The sequence below is a fragment of the Peromyscus maniculatus genome, chromosome 1, assembly GCF_049852395.1.
Source record: "Peromyscus maniculatus bairdii isolate BWxNUB_F1_BW_parent chromosome 1, HU_Pman_BW_mat_3.1, whole genome shotgun sequence".
Lineage (NCBI taxonomy): Eukaryota > Metazoa > Chordata > Mammalia > Rodentia > Cricetidae > Peromyscus > Peromyscus maniculatus.
The window spans coordinates 2210458-2236960 of record NC_134852.1 but is presented as its reverse complement, the minus strand read 5'-3'; the positions used below and the strand labels follow the sequence as shown (position 1 = coordinate 2236960).

General features: G+C 37.6%; 1 pseudogene; it reads left to right on the top strand.

The window, feature by feature from the left end:
- The first annotated feature begins 9638 nt into the window (after window positions 1-9638).
- Window positions 9639-26184, top strand: LOC102906153 (vomeronasal type-2 receptor 116-like; annotated as a pseudogene).
- The last annotated feature ends 319 nt before the right edge of the window (window positions 26185-26503 follow it).

Below are 26503 nucleotides of genomic sequence, written 5' to 3'. Positions count from 1 at the left end.
TGTTTTTATTTTGGTCAGTTGTGTTTGGTTTTGCCCTAAGTCTCTGAGTCATTAAGCTCCTGCTTCCTACCTATTTTTTCCCTGGATTTCTTTAAAGGATTTAGTAACTTTATCTTTAGAACCTTAATTATATTCATAAAGGCTATTTAAAGTCTTTTTGTGGGCTTCAGAAATTTTGGAATGTTGAGAATGAGGTTGTAGAGTTACAGGGTACTAGTGGAGACACATTGTCTGGCTAGTTTGCATCATCATTTTTAGGTCAGGCAGCAGGCTGCCAGAGGTGTTCTTCTGCATTGCTCTGCATGATATTTGGGAAGGGGAGGAGGGGATTGGTTCTGTGGAAACAGATGGAGAGAAAAGTTTTAAGGGAAGCCTTGTTTGTTTTCTGGAAGGATTGACCTGTGTGTAAGTAATTTGTGCCTGTTGGAGTTGGGTGCTTTGATACAGCAATGGGTGTTGAGAGGGAGGTTTCAAAGTGGAAGAATGTAGGATTGATACGAAGTGTCAACAGTGGGTCTGTAAAGGCTGCCACTGCTGTTCTGTTAAAAAGCTGGTTAAAATGCTGTGGGGGGTTGGATCTAGAAGAAACAAAGAGAAATTAAGATCTGTAGGTAGTCTACCTGGATTTCTGGCAGGAATAGCCTGTGGGTTAGCAGGGATTTTTCTTGATCTCTTTCTATACTGTTCATGTTAGCTTCTGTCAGATGTGGAGTTGATTAAAACTTGACCCTATTCTGCCTCATCTCTAATGTTATAGAATACATAACTACCCACAGAAAAAGACTTGTTCTACATTTGTTCTTTTTCTCTGAAGTCCATATCCACTGAAAGAGGCTCATCATCTCACACTCATCAGAACTCTCTCTCAATGGCAGTGAAGATTCCATAATGAAAAAAGAAATAGATGTATAGGAAATGGTAAAAGAAAAATTTACACATTAAACACAGGGTGACTTCCCAGTTTCTATTTTCTTCTAAGATACTCAACAGGATTTCTTCACAGCCAGTACTGGAATGTAAAAATGAGAAAAATATTATAAGAAATCACATATAAAGGAGAAGAAATGCGACAGCACAAGGAACTGATGTTTGAGAACCGAGGCTTGGGAGGTGAATCATGGTTTAGAAATCAAATATTCACCCTATCTTCTCTTTAATGATTGGTTGGGGAGAAGAGTGATAGTCTTATTTACTATTTTAAATGTAGCACACACAAATCTCTCTAAGGATGTCTTTGAATCTATAAATATCAACATTTTTATAATGTTGTAAATGTAACAGTGGTTATGTATTGAGTTGTTAAGAATCTCAAAGGAGCCTTTATTTCTGTAAACATGAGTGATGTCATGAAACTATCTATACTCTCCTCACACATATTTATCTTCCAAATTTAATCACATGGTCATCAGATTTAGATACCCATGGAGGAGAGTGTCCAAGATTCTTACAGATGTGAGGAACCACCTACAAAAAAGGCAATTATAAATGCACAAGTAGCCTTTCCTTTGGCTACAGAAATAAAGGCAGGTGGGAATACATGTGTTCAAACATAATGTACTGATCTGAACAGCACTTCACAATATACACTGCCAAGGCTCAGAGAAGAGCAACGATGTTCACATTAATTTTCCTCTTCTTGAAAATGTACATTCTACTTTTTGTTTCCAGTTACAAAGAGGTCCTAAAGTGTCCACCCTTCATTCCATAAAAATACATTTTCTGTTTTTAAAATTAATTTAGTTTTACATATCAGCCACAGATTCCTCTGACCTCCCTCCTCCTGACCCCAGCCTTCCCCTCAATAACCCCCCATTCCCACTTCCTCCATTTCAAGGACTCCCTTGGGGATTCAGCTTAGTCTGGGAGATTCAGTTGAGGCAGGTCCAGTCCCTCATCTCTTCACCTATGCTGACCTAAGTGTCTCAGCATGGGCTCTCGATTCCAAAAAGCCAGCTGATACATTTAAGGACAGGTCCTGGTCCTACTGCCAGGGGTATTCCTAAATAGTTCAAGCTAATCATCCTTCTCACTTCTCCAGAGGACCTGACACATTTCCATGTGGACTCCTTAGCTATTCGTTCATAGTTCTTGTGTTTGAACTAGTTTGGCTATTTGTCCATGTGCTTTTTCCAATCATGGTGTTAATAGCTGTTTTTCATATAATCCTTCCTCTCTCTTACCGATTGGACTCTTGGAGCTCCACCTGGGCCTTCTCTGTCATTAGGTGATCCTTGTGTCTTTCCCAGGGTCCTGCTCTCTAGGTAGCCTCCCTGGATGTATGAGTAGCAGGCCAGCCATCCCAGCTTTACATCTACTATCCTCCTATGACTGAGTATATACCATGTATGTTTTTCTGAGTCTTGGTTTACTCACTCAGGAGGATTTTTTCTAGATCCATCCATTTGCCTGCAAACCTCATGATGTCATTGTTTTTCTCTGCTGAGTAGTATTCCATTCTGTATATGTACCACATTTTATTTATCCATTCTTCAGTTTTAGGGCATTTAGGTTGTTTCCAGGTTCTGGCTATTACAAACAATGCTGATATGATCAAAGCTGAGAAATTGCCCTTGTGGTATGATTGAGCATTCTTTGGGTATATGCCCAAGAGTGGTATAGCTGGGTCTTGGGGGAGATTGATTCCCAATTTTCTAAGAAAGCACCATATTGATTTCCAAAGTGGTTGTACAAGCTTGCATTCCAACCAGCAGTGGAGGAGAGTTCCCTGAGTTCCATATCCTCTCCAGCATAAGGTGTCTTCAGTGTTTTTGAACTTAGCCATTCTGACAGGCATAAGGTGGTATCTCAGAGTTGTTTTGATTTGCATTTCCCTGATGATTAGGGATGTTGAGCAATTTCTTAAATGTCTTTCATCCATTTGAGTTTCCTCTGTTGAGAATTCTCTGTTTAGTTCTAAAGCCCATTTCTTAATTGGAATGTTGGTCGTTTTGATGTCTAATTTCTTGAGTTCCTTATATATTCTGGATATAAGTCCTCTGTCAGATGTGGGGTTGGTGAAGACCTTTTCCCATTCTGTAGGCTGTTGCTTTGCCTTGTTGACTGTATCTTTTGCTCTACAAAAGCTTCTCAGTTTCAAGAGGTCCCATTGATTGATTGTTTGTCTCAGTGTCTGTGCTACTGGTATTATATTTAGGAAGTAATCTCCTATGCCAATGTGTTCAAGAATACTTCCTACTTTCTCTTCTAGCAAGTTCAGAGTAGCTGGATTTATTTTGAGGTCCTTGATCCACTTGGACTTAAGATTAGTGCACGGTGACAGATATGGATCTATCTGCAGCCTTCTACACATAGATGTCCAGTTATGTCAGCACCATTTCTTGAAGATGCTTTCTTTTTTCCAATTTACACTTTTGGCTTCTTGGTCAAAAATTGTATGTTCATAGGTGTGCGGAATAATGTCAGCATCTTCAATTTGATTTCATTGGCCCACATGTCGGTTTTTATGTCAGTACCAAGCTGTTTTTATTACTGTAGCTCTATAGTAGAGCTTGAGGTCAGGGATTGTGATGCCTCCAGAGGTTGTTTTATTGTACAGGATTCTTTTGGTTATCCTGGGTTTTTTGTTTTTCCATATGAAGTTGAGTATTTTTCTTTCCAGGTCTGTGAAGAAAGGTGTTGGTATTTTGATGGGGATTGCACTGAATCTGTAGATTGCTTTTGGTAAGATTGCCACTTTTAGTATGTTAATCCAGGTTATCCATGAGCATGGAAGATCTTTCCATTTTATTACATCTTCAATTTTGTTTTCAGGGACTTAAAGTTCTTCTTATATAGGTCCTTCACTTGCTTGATTAATGTTACCCCAAGGTATTTTATATCATGTGGTTATTGTAAAGGGTGATATATCTCTGATTTCCTTCTCAGCCTCTTTGTCAATTGTATATAGGAAGGCTACTGATTTTTTTTGAGTTGATCTTGTATCCAGCTATGTTGCTGAAAGAGTTTATAAGTTGCATTAGTTCCTTGGTTGAATCTTTGGGGTCACTCAAGTAAACTATCATGTCATCTGCAAAAAAGGAAAGCTTGAGTTCTTTCTTTCCAATTTGTATCTCCTTAATTTCCTTATGTTGTGTTATTGCTCTGGCTAGAACTTTAAGTACTATATTGAATAAGTATGGGGAGAGTGGACAGTCTTGTGTCTTTCCTGATTTTAGTGGAATCGCTTTGATTTTCTCTCCATTTAATATGATTTTGGCTGCTGGCTTGCTGTAATTGCCTTTATTATTTTTAGGTATGTTCTCTGTATTCCAGATTGCTCCAAGACTTTTATCATGAAGGGGTGTTGGATTTTGTCAAATGCCCTTTTCTGCATCTAGTGAGATGATCATGTGGTTTATTTTTCTTTGAGTTTGTTTATATGGTGTATTACACTGACGGAATTTCATATGTTGAACCACCTTTGCATCCCTGCAATACAGCCTACTTGATCATGTTGAATGATTGTTTTGATGTGTTCTTGTCATCTGTTTGCCAATATTTTATTGAGTATTTTTGCATCAATGTTCATGAGGGAGATGGGTCTGTAGTTCTCTTTCTTTATTGTATCCTTGTTTGATTTAGGAATCAGGGTAATTGTAGCCTCATAGAATGAGTTTGGTAATGTTCCTTCTGTTTCTATTGTTTGGAACATTTTAAAGAGTATTGGTATTAACTTTTCTTTGATGATCTTGTAGAATTCTGTGCTGAAACAATCTGGTCCTGGCCTTATTTTGGTATGGAGACTTTTAATGACTCTTTCTATTTCCTTAGGGGTTATTGGACTATTTAAATAGTTTTTCTGTTCTTGATTTAACTTAGGTATGTGGTACCTATCCAGAAAATTATCCTTTTCTTTTAGATTTTCCAGTTTTGTGTATTTCAGGTGTTTCAAGTATGACCTGATAATACTCTGGATTTCCTCATTGTCTGTTGTTATGTCCCCCTTTTCATTTCTGACTTTGTAAATTTGGATCTCTGTTTTTTGGTTAGTTTGGATAAGGGCTTGTCTGTCTTGTTGATTTTTCTCAAAGAACCAACACTTCGTTTCATTATTTTTTGTATTGTTCACTTTGTTTCTATTTTATTGATTTCAGCTCTCAATTTGATGATTTCCTAGTGTCTCTTCTTTCTTGGAGACTTTTCTTCTTGTTGTTGTAGAACTTTAAGTTGTGCTGTTAAGTCACTAGTTTGAGATTTCCCCAACTTCTTTATGTGGGCATTTAGTGCTATGAATTTCCCTCTTAGCACTGCTTTCATAGTTTCCCATAAGTTTGGGTATGTGGTGTCTTCATTTTCATTGATCTCTAGGAAGTCTTTAATTTCTTTCTTTATTTCTTCCTTAAGGCATTGGTGATTCAGTTGAGCATTATTCAGTTTCCATGAGATAGTAGGTTTTCTGTAGTTTTTGATTTGTTGAAATCTAACTTTAAACCATGGTGTTCTTATAGAACACAGGAGGTTATTCTAATTGTTTTGTTTCTGTTGAGATTTGCTTTGTGGCCAAGTATTTGGTCAATTTTAGAGAAAGTGCTGAGAAGAAGGTATATTCTTTTTTTGTTAGGATAGAATGCTCTGTAGCTATTAAGTCCATTTGAGTCATAACATCAGTTAAGTCCTATATTTCTCTGTTAATTTCGATTTGGCACATCTGTACAGTGGTGAAAGTGGGGTGTTGAGGACCCCCACTATTAATATGTGGGGTTTTATATGTGATTTAAGCTTTAGTAATGTTTCTTTTACATATGTGGGTGCCCTTGTGTTTGGGGCATAAATGTCCAGAATTGAAACTTCACCTTGGTGGATCTTTCCTGTGATGAGTATGTAATGCCCTTCTTGATCTCTTTTGATTGATTTTAGTTTGAAGTCTATTTTACTGGATATTAGGACGGCTACACCTGCTTGCTTCTTAAGACCATTTGATTGGAAAGCCTTTTCCCAGTCTTTTATTCTTAGGTAGTGTCTATCTTTGAATTTGAGGTGTGTTTCTTATATGCAGCAGAAAGATAGGTCCTGCTTTCATATTCATTCTGTAAGCCTGTGTCTTTTTATAGGTGAATTAAGTCCATTGATATTAAGGTATATTAATGACCAGTGATTGTTCATCCCTGTTATTTTTTGGTGGTAGTGTGTGTGTACTTCTCTTCTTTAGGGTTTACTGCTGTGGCATTATCTATTGCCTGTGTTTTCAAGGGTTTATCTGACTTCCTTATGTTGGAATTTTTTTTAGTACTTTCTGTAGGGCTGGGTTTGTGGTTAAGTATTGTTTAAATCTGGCTTTGTCTTGGAATGTCTTGTTCACTCCATCTATGGTGATCAAAAGTTTTGCTGGGTATATTAGTCTAGGCTGACATCCATGGTCTCTTAGTATCTGCATTACATCTGTCCAGGTCCTTCTGGCTTTCAAAGTCTCCATTGAGAAATCGGGTGTTATTCTGATGGGTTTGCCTTTATAAGTCACTTGGCCTTTTTCCTTTCGTTCTCTGAATATTATTTCTTTATTTTGTACATTTAGTTTTTTAATTATTATGTGGCCAGAGGACTTTTTGAGTGGGTCTAATCCGTTTGGTGTTATATAGGCTTCTTGTATTGTCATTGGCATTTCCTTGTTTAAGTTGGGAAAGTTTTCTTCTATGATCTTGTTGAATATATTTTCTGTGCCTTTGAGTTAGTATTCTTCTCCTTCCTCCATCCCTCTTATTTGTAGGTTTGGTCTTTTCATGGTGTCCCAAATTTCTTGGACATTTTGGGTCTTGACTTTGTTGGCTTCAGTGTTTTCTTTGACTGATGAATCTATTTCTTCTACTGTATCTTCAATTCCAGAGATCCTCTCTTTTATCTCTTACATTCTCTTGGTTATACTTGAGTCTGAAGTTCCCATTCATTTATTCAGATTTTCTATTTCCAGCATTCCCTCTGTTTGAGTCTTCTTCATTTTTTTCTGTTTCCCTTTTCATGTCTTGGACTGTTTCCTTCATCTGCTTCATTGATTTTTCATGATTTTCTTTCAGGAATTTATTGTTTTCTTCTGCTTTATCTGCCCTTTCCTCTAGTTTTTATAACATTTTTCTCAATTTTTTGTTTGTCTTTTCCCCAATTTCATTTTTGATTTCTTCTATATAAGCCTCCTCCCTCTTCATGATGTGATTCATAAGGTTGCTTTCTTCTGCTTCTTCCATTTTGTGATGTTTAGTTCTAGCTGTTGGAGGAGGGTAGTTTCTGGTGATCTTGTACTGCTCTTCATTTTGTTGTATGTACTTCTGCCTTGACGTCTGCCCATCTCCTTGTGGCTTCCTTTTTGGTCTTATCAGTGCTCTTGTTCCAGACAGAGCTGACAGATTAAGGAAGCCTCTCTCTCTTGTCCAGATGGGAAGCCCAGGCCAGAATGTGAGCTGGCAGCTGGTCTCTAAGTCTCAGGTTGTGGCTGGCTTCTCAGGCGAATGGGCATAGGGTCAGGGCATGGAGATTGCAGGCTCTTCTGGGGGTCTTGGAGAAGGGGAGCCTTCCCAGTTGGACGGAAGTGATCCTGCATGATGGCCAGAACCTGGGGCCAAGGTGGGCAGGTCTTTGCCGGAATGGCTGGTGCTCAGGGATGGGATCTAGGAGCAGACCTCTCTGGGTCTTGCCAAACTCTTTTTATAAGGCTAAACTTACTGTTATACACAAACCACACAAAGATGCAACAAAGAAAGAGAATTACAGAACAATGTCCTTCATGAACATTGATGCAAAAGTGCTAAATAAAATAATGGCAAACCTAATCCAAGAATACATTGAAAGAAATCATGATGAAGTAGGCTTCATCACAGAAATGCATGAATGGCTAAACATATGAAAATCTGTCAATGTAATAGTCCATATAATCAAACTGAAAGAAAGAAAAACACATCATCCCATCTCCTTAGATGCTGAAAAAGTCTTCCACAAAAACCAACACCCCTGATGATAAAGGTCTTGATAAATCAGGAATAGAAGGAACATATCTCAACATAAGAAAGGCAATTTATAGCAAACCTGCAGCCAATATCAAATTAAATGCAGATAAACTCAAAGAGATTCTACTAAATTCAGGAACAAGGCAAGACTGAACACTCTCCACTTATCAGTTCAGTATAGAACTCAAACTTCTAGGTACCTGATACCCAATGACAGAAAGGGTCCACCCAAAACAAAACTCCATACCATGTTGAATCTGAACCACTGGAAGTTTTATTTGCCCTCTCCATGAAAGCTGAATTTTCTCTCTATTCCTATGTTAGAATCTTCCTGTCACATTCCTCTATATCTACATCCTAGGACCACAAAATAGAGGTCATGCACTTTTTAAATGTTTATTACTAAATGTATAATAAGATTGAGAGGAGAACAGTAGTCCTGTTTGCCTCATCTCAAATGCTAAATAGGACATATCACCACCCACAACAAAGACTTGCCCTACATTTGTCTTACATTCTCTGTAGTCCATATCCACTGAGAGAGGCTCTTTGGCCCATGCTCAACAAAACATTATCACAGTGCCAGTGTAGGTCCCAGGAGGCAAACTATGTAGATGAGTAGAAAAATTGTATGAGAAGTATTTATCCATAAAACACAGCATAACTTCCCAGTTACTATTTACTTCTAAAATACTCAATAAGACTGCTTTGTGGTCACTACTGGACTATAAAATGAGTAAAAACAATGTAAAAATCCACAGATAAACAAGAAGAAATGGATCAAGACATGGTATTGGTCTGTGAGAACTGAGGATCACACAGAGGTATCTTGGTTTAGACATCAAATATTTAACTTAACTCCTCATTAGTAATGATTGGTTTGGAGGAGGAGGAGTGATATGTCTTATGTAGTACATGAAATGAGGCACACAGATCAAGTGTTCTTTCTGGATCCCATTGAGTATTTAAAATCAACATTTAATTTGCAAATAAACTGTGATTCTTTGTTGAGCTGGGTAATTTTGGAAGAGTCATGTTCAGGAAATTAAATGTTTTTGACTCATTATTGGTTTTCAAGATAATGGAATCACAGGCTTTAGCTAGATATTCTTTACCTGTCACTGGTGTAGAGTAGGCCCCACTGTACCTGCTGTGTGTAATTCAATTGCTCTAAACAAGAAGCTGCTTTCCCCTGATGTGGAGTTTGTGGTACAATTCCCAATGTATAAACATGAATTCTGATTTAGGGAGTCCTGAACCAATAAAGCATGTCTCATTGTCTATAATCTTGCAAATTCCCCTGACATCATTTCTGAAGCTGATAACAATAACACATCGATGATGCACACATGGAACCAAATTTTCTCAAAATGTCATCTCCCCTGGGGCACTAATTTCCAAAAAGATTATTGATATCATGAAACTACCTCTACCAATCTCATATGTGTTTATCAGCCAAATTTCATGACAGGGATTGTGGACATCAGATGCTTAGCCCCAGGCAAGAGAGTTTCAAAGTATTCTCAATGGGTATGGAAACAACTGCATAAAAATAAAAGGAATCATGAATGCATAAATTGCCCCTTATTTGGCCACAGAAATAAAAGCAGGTGGAGATATCATGGTGGAGATATCCGTGATGTGCTGATCTTCATATCACATAACAATCCCAAGTTCCCAGGCTTAGAACAGAAAAAAATGTTCAAGATGATTTTGCTCTTCTTGATCCTGAACATTCCACTTCAGTTGGCAAGTTTCGTTCGTCCCAAGTGCTTTTGGAAAGTGAAGAATATTGAATATGTGGTTGGAGAATTGGGGATATGTGGCTTTTTATTTTACACAGTGCCATGGCCACTGGACATAAAGGATTTCATACACAGTTTCAATGAAGAGTAAGTGCCTTTGTGTTTTCTATGTAAATGCCATCATGGATGTTTCATGAAGGATTGAGAGGATTAGGATGAGAGAAATGTCTTGAATCATCTGCCCTTTTAAAACCACCTGCACACCAAAAAAAACCCCAAATTCTTTTAGAGGCTCATGCTATTTGTCTTTCAATTTGTCCAGAGAGTTTTCTTTTTACTCTCCCAGTTACCATGCAATATACAAGGCTGGAATCTGAGTGAAGAAAGGACACTATATATTGTTCCACTACATATAGCCCTCATCTTCATAGTTTCCACAGCATAGGAGCAGGTGATGTCTTATTGAAAGAAATCCAATGCTGTTTTATTGACTCTCATCCTAAATGGATACAAGTAAATGTCTGTAGAATCAGCTGATGGGTATTCCATCAATGTGTAGGCCCTAATGCACTTCCAGGGCAAGTAATATTTGTAGCATAGCTAGCTGGGGAGAATTTTCACATAGATTTTCAGTTACTTTCTCAGATGCTCTGCATGTGATCAAAGAAGGACTTATAAAGATGCATCCAGAATGTAAGTAGGAAACTTGTCCACTTTGAACTTCATATGTGTTCCTGTTTCTCCATACTTCACTTATATATATGTATAACCACTGGACTTTAGTTTCAAAGTCCAATTCTTAACTTTCTCTTTAGAGTAAAGAAGTATTATATGGAATGTATATGATAGGCTTTCGTTCTTCAAAAAGTGAGGCTGTTACTAACGGTGGTGACTGCTTACTTCCCTTATCACTTGCCTTAAAGCAGCTGTGGCATGTGATACTTGGCAACAATTGAGAACAGGGTTAGTGAAGTTACTGACTAGCTCATCTTTTCCATTATTTAAGAAGCATGTTTCTTCTCTCTTTATATCTATGCTGTTTATTGTCTGACACCTATATTACACTTACCTCTTACGGTTTTCATTAAGTAATGTTATTAATTATATATGCATATTTTACCAATTGCAGCACTATACACATTTTGATTCTGTTACCTGCTGATAGCTGTTTTAAGGACAGCACTTTAGTCCACTTGGTGACTCTAACAGCGCAATTAATTGATGTTTCTTTATGTTTAGTGTGCTGGATATATTGTTTGATTTTAACAAGTTCTAATATCAAATACCTGATGTGTGTTATTTTATTTTTTTCAATGACACTTTCCCCTGTGTAATAACAAAGGATATTCTAAAGTTATTCTTATTTAAAATGTGTAGATAAATTCCTATTTTCATACATAAAGATACCACAGTGTTAAAATTCCTAAGTGGGAAAAAATTGTATATAACTCTTTGAGAAATATTCAGAATGAAGTTGTATATTTGATCTTTATTGGTCAAATAGTTTGAGATTACTAGAAAGAAACACGAGTTATTATTCTTCCCATAAACATGAACACAAATTGCTACTATTCTATTTCAACTCACCTGTTACCCATTTTTATTGCATAAAACTCCATAAACTTTTCCATGCATTTTACATTTTAGAAATTTCTATTTAAGAAACATGCAACATTCTGCGTGGTGGTGGCACACTTCTTTAATCCCAGCACTTGAGAGGTAGAGCCAGGCAGATCTCTGTGAGTTTGAGGCCAGCCTGGTCTACAAAGCCAGAATCAGGAAGGGCACAAAACTACATGGAGAAACCCAGTCTAGAAAACAAACAAACAAATGAATAGACAAAAGAACTTGTAACATTGGCACATTCAAATCTCAGTAAGATGCTCGTTTTTTGTTAATGTGACTGGAATGATATTCAAAAGATATTTTCTAGAAGAAGAAATTATTTTCTTCTGATATAACCATTGTGAATTTATGACATGCCAGTGTAAATATAAATAGGTGAACAATACAGAAGGGAAGTACATGTCCTTAATTGCTGTACTTAGGACCCAGACAAAGTGCATCTCTGTGCATTTGAAGCCAGTTTAGTCTACAGCTAACTGCCATTCAAATTTGTGGAATCTATTTCCTAGTTATAGCCTAAGTGAGCACTAATACTGTCCATACTCACAGATGAATATAGGCATGCAATTTAAACAAGTACATTTCTGGTATTTGAGTTCATTAAAAATAAATCCCTAAAAAGATTTTATGACTGCAATATATAGAGAGAAAAGAATATGAAGATGGTCAGGATGAGATATGTTAACTATATTGCCCACTGATTATAAAGAATTGTAAGTACAAGAGCCAAATGTTGCCCAGACTATTGTGCATACACCTGATATTTGTGACTGCTTTACCTAAATCAGTTGCTGTCATAAGAAAGTACCACAAACTCAATGGCTCACAATTCATGTGCTTTTTTTCATATTGCTCAAATATTTAAAAATGAAAGCATGATCAGATTTATTATTTCATCAAATCCTGAGGCCTTGTCTTTACCTCCAGAGAAAGCACTCAAAAACCAGAGATGGGTAATGCTCTCTGTCAAAGACACCAGTGTCTCATCTTATTTATGGTAGATGCACTCTCATGAACTTTTAAACATTTTGCAAATATCCATATTCTTCTGTCAGCCCAACATCCCAATGCAGAATATTTGTTTCAAACTGTGGGTGTGGTTGGGAAAACCATCCAGTACAGGATAGTCCTTTTACTGACTACATAATTAGCTTTATATCTCTGTCCCTATTAATCACTGTAACCTTTTGCAGACCAGGAAGTGAAGGCAATCCCATTGTACTGGCTTTAGTGTTTACAGTGGATGAAGTCAACAGAAACCCTGATCTTTTACCAAATATGTCATTAGCATTTCAATATTTTGCAAGTGAATGTAATACTATTTGGCAAATGTACAGTGACATTCAATCTTCTGTGAGCATTGATAATCCTGAGAATTATAAATGTGATGGAAATAACATGTGTAGAGTGGTGCTTTCAGGACCAAACTGGGCAAAATCTTTAATACTTGGTAAAGCAATGGACCTCAGATATTCACAGCAGGTGAGATTTTGAGAGTTGGGTTGCAAGAAATCCTGTCTCTATTAATGCCATTCCAAGATGCTAAGAAGAGTGTGAGGGGGGAACTGACCTTACACTTATGTAAAACTATGTAGTTCAAGGGATTTTATGGGCCTTTTGTATTTCCCCTTTTCAAGTATAGATAAGAGACGAATTAACAAGTAAGGAGCTATTTAAGAATTCTTTTCAGAAAAGTGTGTTTATGAAGTTGTTAGGAGTGCATGATACCTCATGCTTCCACTTTGTGTCATAGATCGTTCAGCTTACCTTTGGACCCTTCCATCCTATCCTGAGTGATCAGGAACAGTTTCCTTATTTGTATCAGATGGCCCCAAAGGACACAACTCTAGCCATGGCCATGATCTCCCTCATAATTCACTTCAGCTGGAACTGGGTAGGACTGGCCATTTCAGATAATGATCAGGGCACCCAGTTTCTCTCAGATTTGAGAAGAGAGATGGAACAAAATACAATCTGCTTTGCCTTTGTGAACATGATTCTGGTCAACATGCATTTATACATGTCAAGAGCTGAAGTGTATTGTAACCAAATAATGACATCATCCGCAAATGTTGTTATCATTTATGGTGACACAGACAGTACTCTAGCTGTGAGCTTTAGAATGTGGGAATCTCTAGGTATACAGAGAATATGGATCACCACCTCACAGTGGGATGTCATTCCAAGCAAGAGCGACTTCACACTTGACTCATCGTACAGGACTCTAGCTTTTGCACACCATCATGCTGAGATTTCTGGTTTTAAAAATTTTCTCCAGACCTTGAGCCCTCTCACCCCAAATGAAATCCTGGCAAGTCTGGAGTGGATGAAATTTAACTGTGAAGTTTCAGATTCTAAGTGTCAGACATTGATGAATTGCTCATCCAATGCCTCATTGGAATGGCTAAATTTAGAAACTTTTGATATGGCATTTAATGATGGCAATTATGATATATATGATGCTGTGTATATGGTGGCCCATTTCTTCAGTAAGATGCTTCTTCAGCCAATGAACAATGGGAAAGGATTCTAATCAAATTGCTTGAAGGTAATATTTCTTCTATTGGATGATATTTGCTTTCATCAAAGTCAGTAGTCTCTCTGGTGCCCTATTTTAGTTGATTAGGAAATATTTTTACCAAATTTAAAGGTTTCTCAACATTTTTCTTCCTAAAAAAAATCTAGTGTTTGCCATAAGACTTAAATGCAAAGACAGTAGAGTGGAACACACAATTTATCAATGAAATTCAGTGATTTTGCTATAGAGCACCTGAATATCATCATCCCTCTTCTAATACTGGAAGCATGAGTTCTTCATTAATCCTCTCCATGATGGAAAGATAAGCTTTTGTTCGTTAATTGTCAAATATGTGATAATCAGCGTAGTGGAAATTTTTCTGCCTCCACTTTAGGTTCTGGAAAGTACACAGGAAATAATGCTGTGATGTATATATTTATGTATGTATGTATGTGTGTGTATGTATCCATTTGTGTTTGGATGGTTGTCACTGGTTATGGATATATGTTTGTGTAGTTCTGTGTATCTGTGTGTATACCTGTGTTATATATATATTGTGTATAAATATGTGCTTCTGTCTATATTCATATCTGTCTGTAGCAGTGAGAACAAATTTGTCTTACATCAATGTGTTTTTTCTGAATATGTGTTCTTGTGTATTTTCCTGTGTGTATTTTTTAGTGCATGAGTCTACATGTGCCTATGTGTGTGATTTGTGCCTATTTGGATACATAAGTGTGTCTTAGTATGCCTCAATGTTCCCATGTGTGTCTTGGTTTACATATGCATGTGTGAGTAAACAGTATGTGGCTGTATTATGTATGTATATCTGTATATGAGTGTGTGTCTATGTGTGTGCATGTTTAATATTCAGTTTGGTGTCTGCATGTATGACTGCATTTGTGTTTGGTGGTTTCCTCTGAAAGAACTAAAATTTTAGGAATATTATGATAATTATATTAATCCACTTGCTTTCATTGAGATTCCTCAACTGTGCACCTTCAATAAAGTTATATTTATAATGGAATCAGAATACATTTTCTGACTTCAAGGAAGGGCACACACTATGCAATGTTGACTGTCTTTCAGCTGCACTCCATTCTTAGGAAGACCAACTTCACCTATACTGCTGGGGACAAAGTAAATATGAAACAGAAAGAAAAACTGCAGGCAGAGTATGACATTTTCCAGATTTGGAATTTTCCAAATGGTCTTGGACTTAAGGTGAAGATTTGAAAGTTTAGCCCATATTTTCTACATGGTCAACAGCTGTATTTATATGAAGACATTATAGAGTGGGCCACAGGAAGTAGAGAGGTGAGTCTGATTTCCATTACAAAGCAGGAAAACTGTAAATTGATCCATTTGTGCTTCCTTGTAACTTAGTGAAATGAAATAGATTGTCACATAAAGAAACATTCTTTGGCTTCCTTTAATATGTCTCTGCTTTTCAATTCTTGATGTGATGTTTTAATAATTCTTTGAGGATTTCAGACATGCACACATTAAGTTTTTATCATGCTAGACATGTGTCTGTTTTTTAATATAAAAATAAAAATGCTTGTTACCATCATTTAATATTGTTTCCAGTAAATTAAGCAAAATTCTCTTGGTACTACTCTGTTTACCACACAATGGTTTACCTCTTTTCTGCTGAACCTTTGACATGGATCAAATTAAACATATGCAAATCATTATCTTGTATTACAAAATTTGTTTTAAGCTTTTTTCCCAATATGTCCTAAATTGTTAACATATCTAGCCATACATAAACATAACATTTTCATGATACTTTTATATACCCTGAGAATTATAACCTTGTTTTTTCTCTTTCTTTTTCTTTGTTGTGGGTATGAATGTTGTGTCTACATGTATGTCTGTTTAACATTGGAATGCGTGGTGCATAAGGATTCCAAAACAGTAACTTGGATCCCTAGAAACCAGAGACAACTTAGTGGAACAAAATAAGTACCTGAAAAAAAAACTTGAGCCCTGTTCATGAGCAGCAACAGTCCTTTACATCTCTTCAGTTTTTTCTATTTTGAGCATTCCCTCAGTTTGTGTCTTCTTTAATGCTTCTATTTCAGTTTTCAAGTCTTGCACTGATTCCTTCACCTGTTTGATTGCTTTTTATTGGTTTTCTTGGCTTTATTTAAGGGATTTATTGATTTTTTCCAATAATTTATTCCTCTTTTCATTGATTTCTTTAAGGGAAATTTTCATTTCCTCTTTAAAGCCTCTATCATCTTAAAATCATTTTTAAGGTCATTTTCTTCTGTATCTTGTACTTTGGGTTCACGTCTTGCTGATGTAGAACCACTACATTATTGTAGTACTATATGGCTTTTTATTCTGTTGAATATATTCTTAAACTGGCATCTACCCATCTCTTCTTTGATTTGGTGCCAATAATATCTGTGTCTCAGGGAGTCACATTTGGTCTAATTGGCACTTTGGTCCAATTGGAGCTCTTGGTCCAATTGGAGCTGGTAAGGTCTTATTCTCAGCTGTGGTCTTGGGGGATGGGTAGTTTTGGGCAATGGAGTGGAGCTTGTTGGTTATAGAGTGCAATTGGGGGGTGCCCCTAGTCAGGCTTGCCTGAAGGAGTCCTGCCACTGGCTTGCAACTGAGACTACAATTAGTGGGAGTATGGGGCCATTGTGCCCTGGAGCCTAAAGCCTAGAGTCTGGGATAATTGGCTAGTAAAACAAAGACTCATCTCTTGGTCTAATCAGAGCTGGTAGATTCGGTATCTCAGGGGCACTTGCAGTCTTGGGGGATGGGTTGGGTTGGGCGATGGAGTGGAACTTGTAGGTTACAGTGTCTGGTGTAGAGTGGTGGTCATCAGTCCTGTCTGCAGGAGTCCTGTTTGCTGGCCTGCACCTGGATTGCAATAGGTAGAGGTATGGGGGGGCATGTTATGCCCCTGGGCCTAAAGCCTAGAGTCTAGGTGTTTGGCTAGGAGAACAAAGAATCACCTCTTGATCCAATCAGAGCTGGCAAAGTTCATGTCTCAGGAAGCAGCTGCAGTCTCCTAAGATGGTTGGGGTTGGGCAGTGGAATGGGTCTTATAGGTTGTAGTGTCTGAAGGAGAATGGTGGTTGTCAGCCCTGCCTTCAGGAGCACTGCCTTCTGGCCTGCAACTGGGGCAGCAATGAATAGGGGTGTGGGGAAACAGGTTCTAACCCAGAGCCTAAAGCCTAGAGGCCAGGTTGATCAGCTAGGAGAAGAAAGACTCCAAATTGAGATTTTTTAAGAAGGGAAAAAACACATATTTTATCTGGGACTTAATTTGGGAAGACACATCATTAATCCAGATAATTTGATTTTGGAAAGCTCATGTTTATCTAGGGCTGCACTCTCTGTTGGAAGTCTATATAAGAACATTGAAATAGGGAGCTATTATTCTTTATCTACTTGCTCTTACCTTGTTAGCACACCTGTTCTTTCACTGGCTTTAGAACCTATTTCTTTGGGGTTCTAATATATACTGAAGACTTTCTTCCTCAGGGACTAAGCAGTTTCTGGATTCTTGGGTTTTCCATTCACATGCAGCAATTTTTGGAATAGCTAAACTTTAGCCTATAAGACATTCTAAAAATTTGTATATATGTAAACATACATATATAGAGAGACACAGAGACAGAGACATATTCATTCTGTAAGATTTGTTACTCCTGAGAACCCTGATTAATACAAAGACAGAGCAATGCGAAATGATGAACATAATTTATAGGAATTCATAAACATTTTATAGTACTATGGAAACACTTGAAGAATATCTATGTATGGAAAAGTAAGATATATTCAAATGATCAAGTATTACCAATACAGCACTAGAACACCAGACAGAAAAACAATTCTTAGAAGAATATTAAATATTATAACAGACCAAAATTAGCAAATAATTCTCAATAACAATTCAATGTTAGTCTTCATATTCTGTAATGAAAATACACAAACATCAAGATTGGTTTGTAAAACCAACAATCATTTTTGCTTCTAGAATCTAACCTCACTTACAAACATGCAGAAATCCCTCCTTTCAATATATGGTGAAAGAATGTGGAATAAATGAAGCATAATAAAGAGAACTAGAGACTAACCACATTCATGTACATGGATGGAAAAATTCTCAACTAAACACTGAGTAATATATCTCAATGACACAGCAGAATTACCTGTCCTTATATCAAAGATGACTTTATTCTAGGGATACAAATCTGGCTTAATATATGCACATCAGTAAATTAAATGTGGCACATAAATAAACTCAAGGATAGAAATACATGATCATTTAAATATGGGCAGAAAAGGCTCTTAACAAAGTTCAGCATTCATTCAGAATTAAAATAAAAAAAAAAACCTGAAACAGTAGACTGAACACATCTTGACTTAATAAGGTTTTTTTTTTCCTTTATTAATAAATAATTACATTGTGCAGACTGGTCACATTAAATAGATTTTCTATGACAATCATATTGTGAACATTATACTATATGAGGAGAAACTCAAAGCATTTCCATTAAAATCATCAGTGAGGCCAGATGTATGTGGTGGTTCATATTTTTAATCCAAACTCCTGGGAGGAACAGACAGGGAAATTTATGTCTGCTTGTGTGTCCAGTCTTACCTGCATGGGAAGTCCAAACATGCTAGCTTGCATATAGAGACTCTGTCTAAAAATAATGGTCAGAAATGGAACAACTATATACATATTCTCCACTCTTCTTCAAAATAGTTCTTAATATCTTAACAAGTACAAAAAGAAATTGTAAACATGATAAACAGAAAAGAAAGGAAGCAATGTGTCTGCTGACAGCATATATTTTAATCCCAGTATTCAGGAGGAAGGAGACTCAGATCTCCATGGTAACTAAATCAGCCTAGTTTATATCAGGAGTTATGGTCTACCAATAGTGTATTGACCTTCTTCAAGAAAACTTTGAAAGAAAAGGAAGATTTATAGTTAACCGTATTGTGGAGAATATGAAAGAGCCAGTGCTGTGGGATGGTCTGTATGTCAAATTGCTCTGATTGGTCAATAAATAAAACACTGATTGGCCAGTGACCAGGCAGGAAGTAGGTGGGATAAGGAGAGAGGAGAATTCTGGGAAGCGGAAGGCTGAGGCAGAGACACTGCCAGCTGCCGCCATGACCAGCAGCATGTGAAGATGCCGGTAAGCCACCAGCCTCATGGCAAGGTATAGATTTATGAAAATGGATTAATTTAAGATATATGAACAGTTAATAAGAAGCCTTCCACAGCCATACAGTTTGTAAGCAATATAAGTCTCTGTGTTTACTTGTTTGGGTCTGAGCGGCTGTGGGACTGGCGGGTGACAAAGATTTGTCCTGACTGTGGGCAAGGCAAGAAAACTCTAGCAACAAATGGCGCCCAACGAGTTGGCAAGAGTTTCCACCTAAAACCTGAGAAAAAGATTCTAAAACGGAACTAAAAACAGCTTCCTAATTGTCTTTCTCAAATGAGAAGCAGCTGCCAGTTTGAGTTACTGGTGGGTTCCTGGTGTGTGTGATGGACCTACAGTATGGCGGGAATGAGTCCTCTGCAAGTGGCACATTAAACTGCATAGTGGATTTAGCCTTTGCTAGTACAAAACAAAAAGAGGTTTCTGGGCTACAAGCTGCTTTGATAAGAAGCATAGACCCACTATTTCTGAGAATTGATGGCTCCCAAAGCTGGCGGAAAATGTACCACCACCATGTTGGGAAGCTGAAGTGGGTGGAGCCAGCAGCCACAGCGCCGTTTCAGGCTTAAAAGGCTGCAGTTTAAAGCAATAGGCTCAAGGTAATATAAAAAATAAGCCACATAAAGATGGCTACCACACAGAGAATCTGGATTATGTTCTCTTTGTTATTTGTAACTGAAGAAAAACATTTGATTGCAAAAGCTGTTAAGTTATGCCAAAATGTATATTTTAAAGGTACCTTGACTTCAAAATTTGGCTATAAGGATATGTTGCTTTGGAAAAGAGGCTCTGCTTTTGTTTCTACAGAAAGCCAGAGGCTGTGGATTTGTTCCAGATTAAGATACATCAGGTTTGACCAGCCAAGACCACCTGAAAGGTCTCCGATGACACCATGGCACAGATGATCCAACATCCAGAATCGTTTCAAGGCAACTGGCTCAGATGATACAGTCTCACGGACTACTCCATGATCCTAAAATTTTCTTTGTGTCCCCATAAGATACAGCACCCCCCTCCCTCAGGAATTAGTAAGAGTAGCTACGCCCAAATTCCCATATACCAAGCTGGCTTTGGAGATGTGTAAAAGTTAAAACCTTCCTTTTTAAAAAAAAGAAAAAGGGAAGTGCTGTGGGATGGTCTGTATGTCAAATTGCTCTGATTGGTCAATAAATAAAACACTGATTGGCCAGTGGCCAGGCAGGAAGTAGGTGGGATAAGGAGAGAGGAGAATTCTGGGAAGCAGAAGGCTGAGGCAGAGAGACACTGCCAGCTGCTGCCATGACCAGCAGCATGTGAAGACGCCGGTAATCCACCAGCCTCATGGCAAGGTATAGATTTATGGAAATGGATTAATTTAAGATATATGAACAGTTAATAAGAAGCCTTCCATGGCCATACAGTTTGTAAGCAATATAAGTCTCTGTGTTTACTTGGTTGGGTCTGAGCAGCTGTGGGACTGGCGGGTGACAAAGATTTGTCCTGACTGTGGGCAAGGCAAGAAAACTCTAGCAACAAGCCAGTGCATAAGAGACACTGCAGTTTCAACACAGAACTGACTGTGAATACAGAACAATCATCAACTTTCTGAAGCAGCATACAGATCCCTCTAAGCAGATTTTTAATGAAACGAAGATTTTGTATTTTTACTTAAAAAAAAACCTTCAATTAAGATTAAGCAAGCTAATTTTTATTCAGGTTCCCCCAGTATATAGCTTTCATAAAGAATTTTTGCCCCAGGAAAAACTGCACCTTCCACTTCAATTCTTGTGAATGCAGTAAGTACTTTATCACTACAAATGTCCCAGGCTCTGCCATTTACCTTTGTTTTCTTATATTCCATATTTCATGCTTTGCAGTGATATTTTATCGGAGTTCATGTATGCTATCTGAGATATGAGAAGTTATTTCCCGTTTCAGATGTCCACTAGTTCTAGCTTGCTATGCTATCATTGTAATTAAACACTGACTATAAAAAAGGTGAAGAGGAATGGTTGATTAGGTTCATGGCTTACAGTTAAGGAAAGACAAGGAAGGATTCTGGAGTCTGCAACTAAAGTGTAGAGCCTTAGGTGAAAAAACACTACTTACTGGCTTGCTCTGCTTGATTTCTCATATGCCCTGCCTAGGGACAGCAATGTCCAGAGTTGGCTTAGCACTCCTAAATCAAGAACCAATTAGTAAAATGTATTAAAAGTAGGATGACTGGCTAGTTCACTGAAGAAGACTTTTTAGTTGAGGTTCCCACTAGCATTTTCATGTACTTTGGGGTAAGTTGACAAAAATTAACTAGAAATATCAATTTGCAAGCACCATAGTGTTTGCCCACAACAAACAACCTATACTCTCTAAATTTCTAAAAATTGAAGCTGCTCAACTTTACATTATTATTTCCACAGATTCATATATATACTAAGTGAAATGTTATTGTATATATAAAATGTGGTCAGTAATTTTGTGTATATAAAATAAGCTTATTTCACCATGCTCATATAATACAGATATGTAAGGAGTAGGTAAAACTCCTGATAACAGCATTTGTCTAATTTTTCTCAGATGCCGCCCTCTGTGTGCAGTGCTGATTGTGGTCCCGGATTCAGAAAATTTAGAAAAGAGGGAATGACAGTCTGCTGTTTTGATTGCAAACCCTGCCCAGAAAATGAAATAACTAATGAGACAAGTGAGTGCTTGCTGCTAGATAAATTCTTCTCAATGATCATCCTCTATAACCCATACAGGGATGATCCCTATGTTTGTTTTTATAGCAATGTGATCAATGACAGCATATCTCCAATTAACACCTTTTGCCATGGCATACAGCTTTTACTCATTGAAAATTCATGTCATGAGTCTTTTTCTCAAAGAAACAGTTTTGATAATTAAACTGAAGTTTGAGAGAATTCTACACAAGGTGTTACCTAGTGTGATTATCTATTCTAAAATTGCATGTAGATTTTATTTCAGTCATTAATCTTTAACAATATTTATTTATTCAAATTGCATGTATGTATGTATTCTTACATAAAATTTTAGGTACCATATATGTACAGGAATCAATGGAGAACAGAACAGGGCACCAGAGCCACTGAACTTTATTATGTGGGTGCTAGGAACGAAATGAAAGTCCTCTGTAAAATTAATGGAAACAGGAATATTTACTTATAAAATTATCATAAATTGTTCACTATGAGATATAAAACTTTAAGCAATATTCAGCAATTCCTTTATCAAAGGATTGATGTGATTTGAAGTCTAGGAAAGTATGAATAAGTGTTGGCACCTAATGTAGAAAATCAGGAGAGTCCTGTATTCAATATTTTTCTGTATATCACCCATTTAATAATGTCACAAATATAAGAGACAATTATTTTGTATGAAAGCACCTAGCCACAAATATCTGAATGGTGTTGTCACCCACACAGCCCTTATTAGTGAAATGATTATTCGTTTAGAGTTGGTTCCATGCAAATAGCAGAGAGATTGTTTTTCTCTTCTATTGCCTGTCAACCTATACAATGACATGAAAGTCCCCAAATGAAACTCATGGCCAATAATATGCCACAGCAGTTAAATCCCTTTCTACTATAGCTGATGACGAGTTCATCTCTATGTAGTAGGAAGAGCTAACCAATCCCTAGAAGTTGTTTTCTGACCCTCATTCAATCACACATATAACATTCACTGAAGTAATTAAAGTCTAGTGAAACCGTTTGAAATGTAAAACCATAAGAATAATGGGTATTTACAAATAAATACAACAAAACTTAAGCAAAAATATTTTATAATTACTTTATGTGTATGAGGTGAGATCAGTGGTTGTGTGTGTACAATCGCAGGTGCATGTGCAAGGCAGGCATCCAGTTTCTCTGTAGAGTCACAGCTATGAGACACCTGACATGGGTGCTGGGGATGAACTCAGGGCTTCAGGAACAGTACATTGTCTTTACAACTGAGCCAACGTTCAGTTCCTTAAACAAGTTAACTAATTACATCTGTCCTAAAAGTCATTTTCCTAGATAAAAAGGCTTAAAATCTAGAAGCACAACATGATTCTCTTCCATTAGCCACTTATTCAGAGCAATTGTAATCACATTTCCTTATCTTGCCAGGTTAGAGACTACAGCTTATGAATGGGGTCCGTTATTCAAAACAAACATTCTGTGCTATTATTCTTGCTTGAATGTTCTTGTGTTGGGTTGCTCATGGTGCTATATCACTATCCCCTACACACTGGGGAACATTCACAGAGTCTGGGTCTCACATAAATAGAAATTAGGGGAGGAGGAAGGTGCTTTCTCTTCCCAAGGGTGATGGAATCAAGATGTAGGGCTTTTTAATTTTAAAAATATACAGAGGTTTCTACATTTAGTGATAGGGTTACTGCTGCTTCTGAACAAGCCTCAGGAGTACAGGGTCCTTACTACCAGATGAGACCACAACTAAGGGGATGTTTATTTAATATGTTTAATTATTTTTGCATTTTCAAACATCAAAATTATATAGCATTCCTCTATCATTTCCTCCTCCTCTTTATATTATATAAACTGAATCACTCTGATATTCATGAGCTCTTTGCTACTCTTTGTGTAGATACACATACAAACACACACACACACACACACACACACACACACACACACACACACAAACTTAATGACTCTGAAGGGAATTTAGCCCAACCAAGTATGGCCAACATGTGTCTTTCAAGCCCTGCCATTCTCCTGCATTCCCTTTGCCTTTCTAAGAACCATTAAATTATTGTGCTAGTTTGAATGTAATTTGTCCCCCAAAGTCATGATGAGTGGTCTTATTAGTAGGTGTTGCCTTGTTGAAGAAATGTGGTCTTTTTGGAGGAAGTGTGTCACTCTGGAGGCAGAATTTGAAGTCTCAGATACACTCAAGACACTCAGTGAGTCAGGTTATTACAGAGGCCTATGGTTAAAAGATGTATAATTTTAAGGTACTCTCTACAGCACCAGGTCTGCATGCATGCCACTATGCCCAACCATAATAATGAACTAAACCTCTGAACTCTAAAACACCCAATTAAATGTTTTTTCTTTACAAGAGTTGCCAAGTTCATGTTTTCTCCTCACAGCAATAGAAACACTACCTAAAGCATTTACAGTTTTTTTTTATTTTGAGACAGGGTTTTATGTGTAGCTCTGGCTCTACTGGAACTAGCTCTGTAGACCACACTGTCCTTGAAATCACAGAATTCTGCTGCCTCTGCTTCTCTTGTGCTAGGATTAAAGACATGAAACACTATCTACAGGCTGACAATTACATACTTAAAGCTAGCCACCAAGGTCTGTTCCCTTAGTTGGCCACTTCCTCCTCCCAAGGCTCTCTATCAAGGTCCTTATATAAAAATAATGAAGTCAGGCCAGCCATACTCCCTTGTGACTGTCCTAACTGATGTGACTATCAAATTCAACACTTCATCCTCAGATGGGCTGCCCCTTTTAACTTTATAAACTGCCATTTTCTTTCAGGGCATGTCTGTCTCCTCTCTATCCAGAGGCAGTTCTTTGTATTCCAGCCAAATACCTATTCTCTATCTCCCATGGTCCTTTTCCTTCTCCCTCATCCTCTCTCTCCTGTCTTTGTCTCTTATTCCCTCACCATTCAACTCCAAGGCAAATAAATCTCCTTTGTGTTGAGAACTTGATTCTGGGGTATATTTTTCTGACTCTAAGAATTCCTACTGATTCTGTTTAATGTTGCTTCTATGTCAATGCATTTGATCTGACAAATTCATACAAGAAAATATATCAGAAGTGTTGGACCAGTAGAAGACACAGTCTTCATCTATCATACGGACAGCATTCACGGAACAAAAAGAAATCAGCAAGCAGTGCATTCTTGGGATCTAGGACTTTAAAATATACATTGTGCAAAACAATAGTTAAAGATTTCAGCTTCTGTCACTTAAAAACTTTAAGTCACTTTCACATCATATCCAGAATTGTTCTGAAATATCTGTGTTGTCCTTAAGATGACAAATGTAATCATTAACACACAGTTAAATACACAACATAATGATTATTTGGTTTCCTTACACATAGACATAAGGAGTGAATACAGTGAAATTGAAGCACTGCTTTGCAGCAATGCTTTTCACCTACATCCGCAGGAAGAATGTAGACATTGGACTGCTTCTGCAGCACACTTAATTGAAATACCTTGTCTCTAAAAATGCTAAAACTGCACTAATCATACTTTCCCTTCTCCATCAGATGTGGATCAGTGTCTGAAGTGTCCAGAGGAGCAGTATGCCAATGCCGAGAAAAACCAGTGCCTTCACAAATCTGTGGTCTTTCTGACCTATGAAGACCCCTTGGGGATGGCTCTGACCTTAATGGCTTTGTGCTTTACTGCATTCACAACTGTGGTTCTTGGCATATTTGTGAAGCATCATGACACTCCCATTGTCAAGGCCAATAACCGCAGTCTCAGCTACACCTTGCTCATCTCACTCCACTTTTGTTTCCTGTGTCCCTTGCTCTTTATTGGCCATCCCAATGCAGCTACATGTATCCTGCAGCAAATCACATTTGGAGTTGTATTCACTGTGGCTATTTCCACTGTGTTGGCCAAAACAGTTACTGTTGTTCTTGCTTTCGAAGTCACAGCCCCAGGAAGAAAGCTGAGGTTCTACCTGCCTTCAGGGGCACCCAATTATATCATTGGCATCTGTACCTTCATCCAAATTATTCTGTCTGCAATCTGGCTGGGAGTTTCTCCTCCATCTATTGACATTGATGTACACTCTGAGCATGGCCAAATCATCATTGTATGTGAAAAGGGCTGTTACTGCATTCTACTGTGTCTTGGGATACCATGGCTTTCTTGCCTTTGGGAGCTTCATTGTGGCATTCTTGGCCAGGAATCTTCCTGACACATTCAATGAAGCCAAGTTGCTGACCTTCAGCATGCTGTTGTTCTGCAGTGTCTGGGTCACCTTTCTCCCTGTCTACCACAGCACCAAGGGTAAGGTCATGGTGGCTGTGGAGGTCTTCTCCATCTTAGCTTCTAGTGTTGGCCTGCTGGGATGCATCTTTTTCCCCAAGTGTTACATAATTTTGTTAAGACCAGAGAGAAATTCTCTCCAAAAGTTAAAGGAGAAAACATCTTTCAGAACTGACAAATCCTAACTAGAAACTGATGACTGTAGTGTTGCTACAGAACCACCTATTAGGATACAATGCAAGATGTATGCATTATCTTGTGACTCTCACTCTTTTTTCTAATGACTATGCTGAGAATCATCATGTATGCTAATTTTCTGTACATTGTCTCCTGTAAACTTCCAACCAAAAACTTATTTTATAAGACCTGGCTATTGGGTATTATTCCAGTCTAGAAGTTCTATTCTTTCTTTAATATAAATGAAGATTTGAAATAAACTGTGGTCTTCTTTTGATGTCTGACTGAATGTGTGGCTTTTAAAGCCCTTGAAGGCTGGGACTAAAC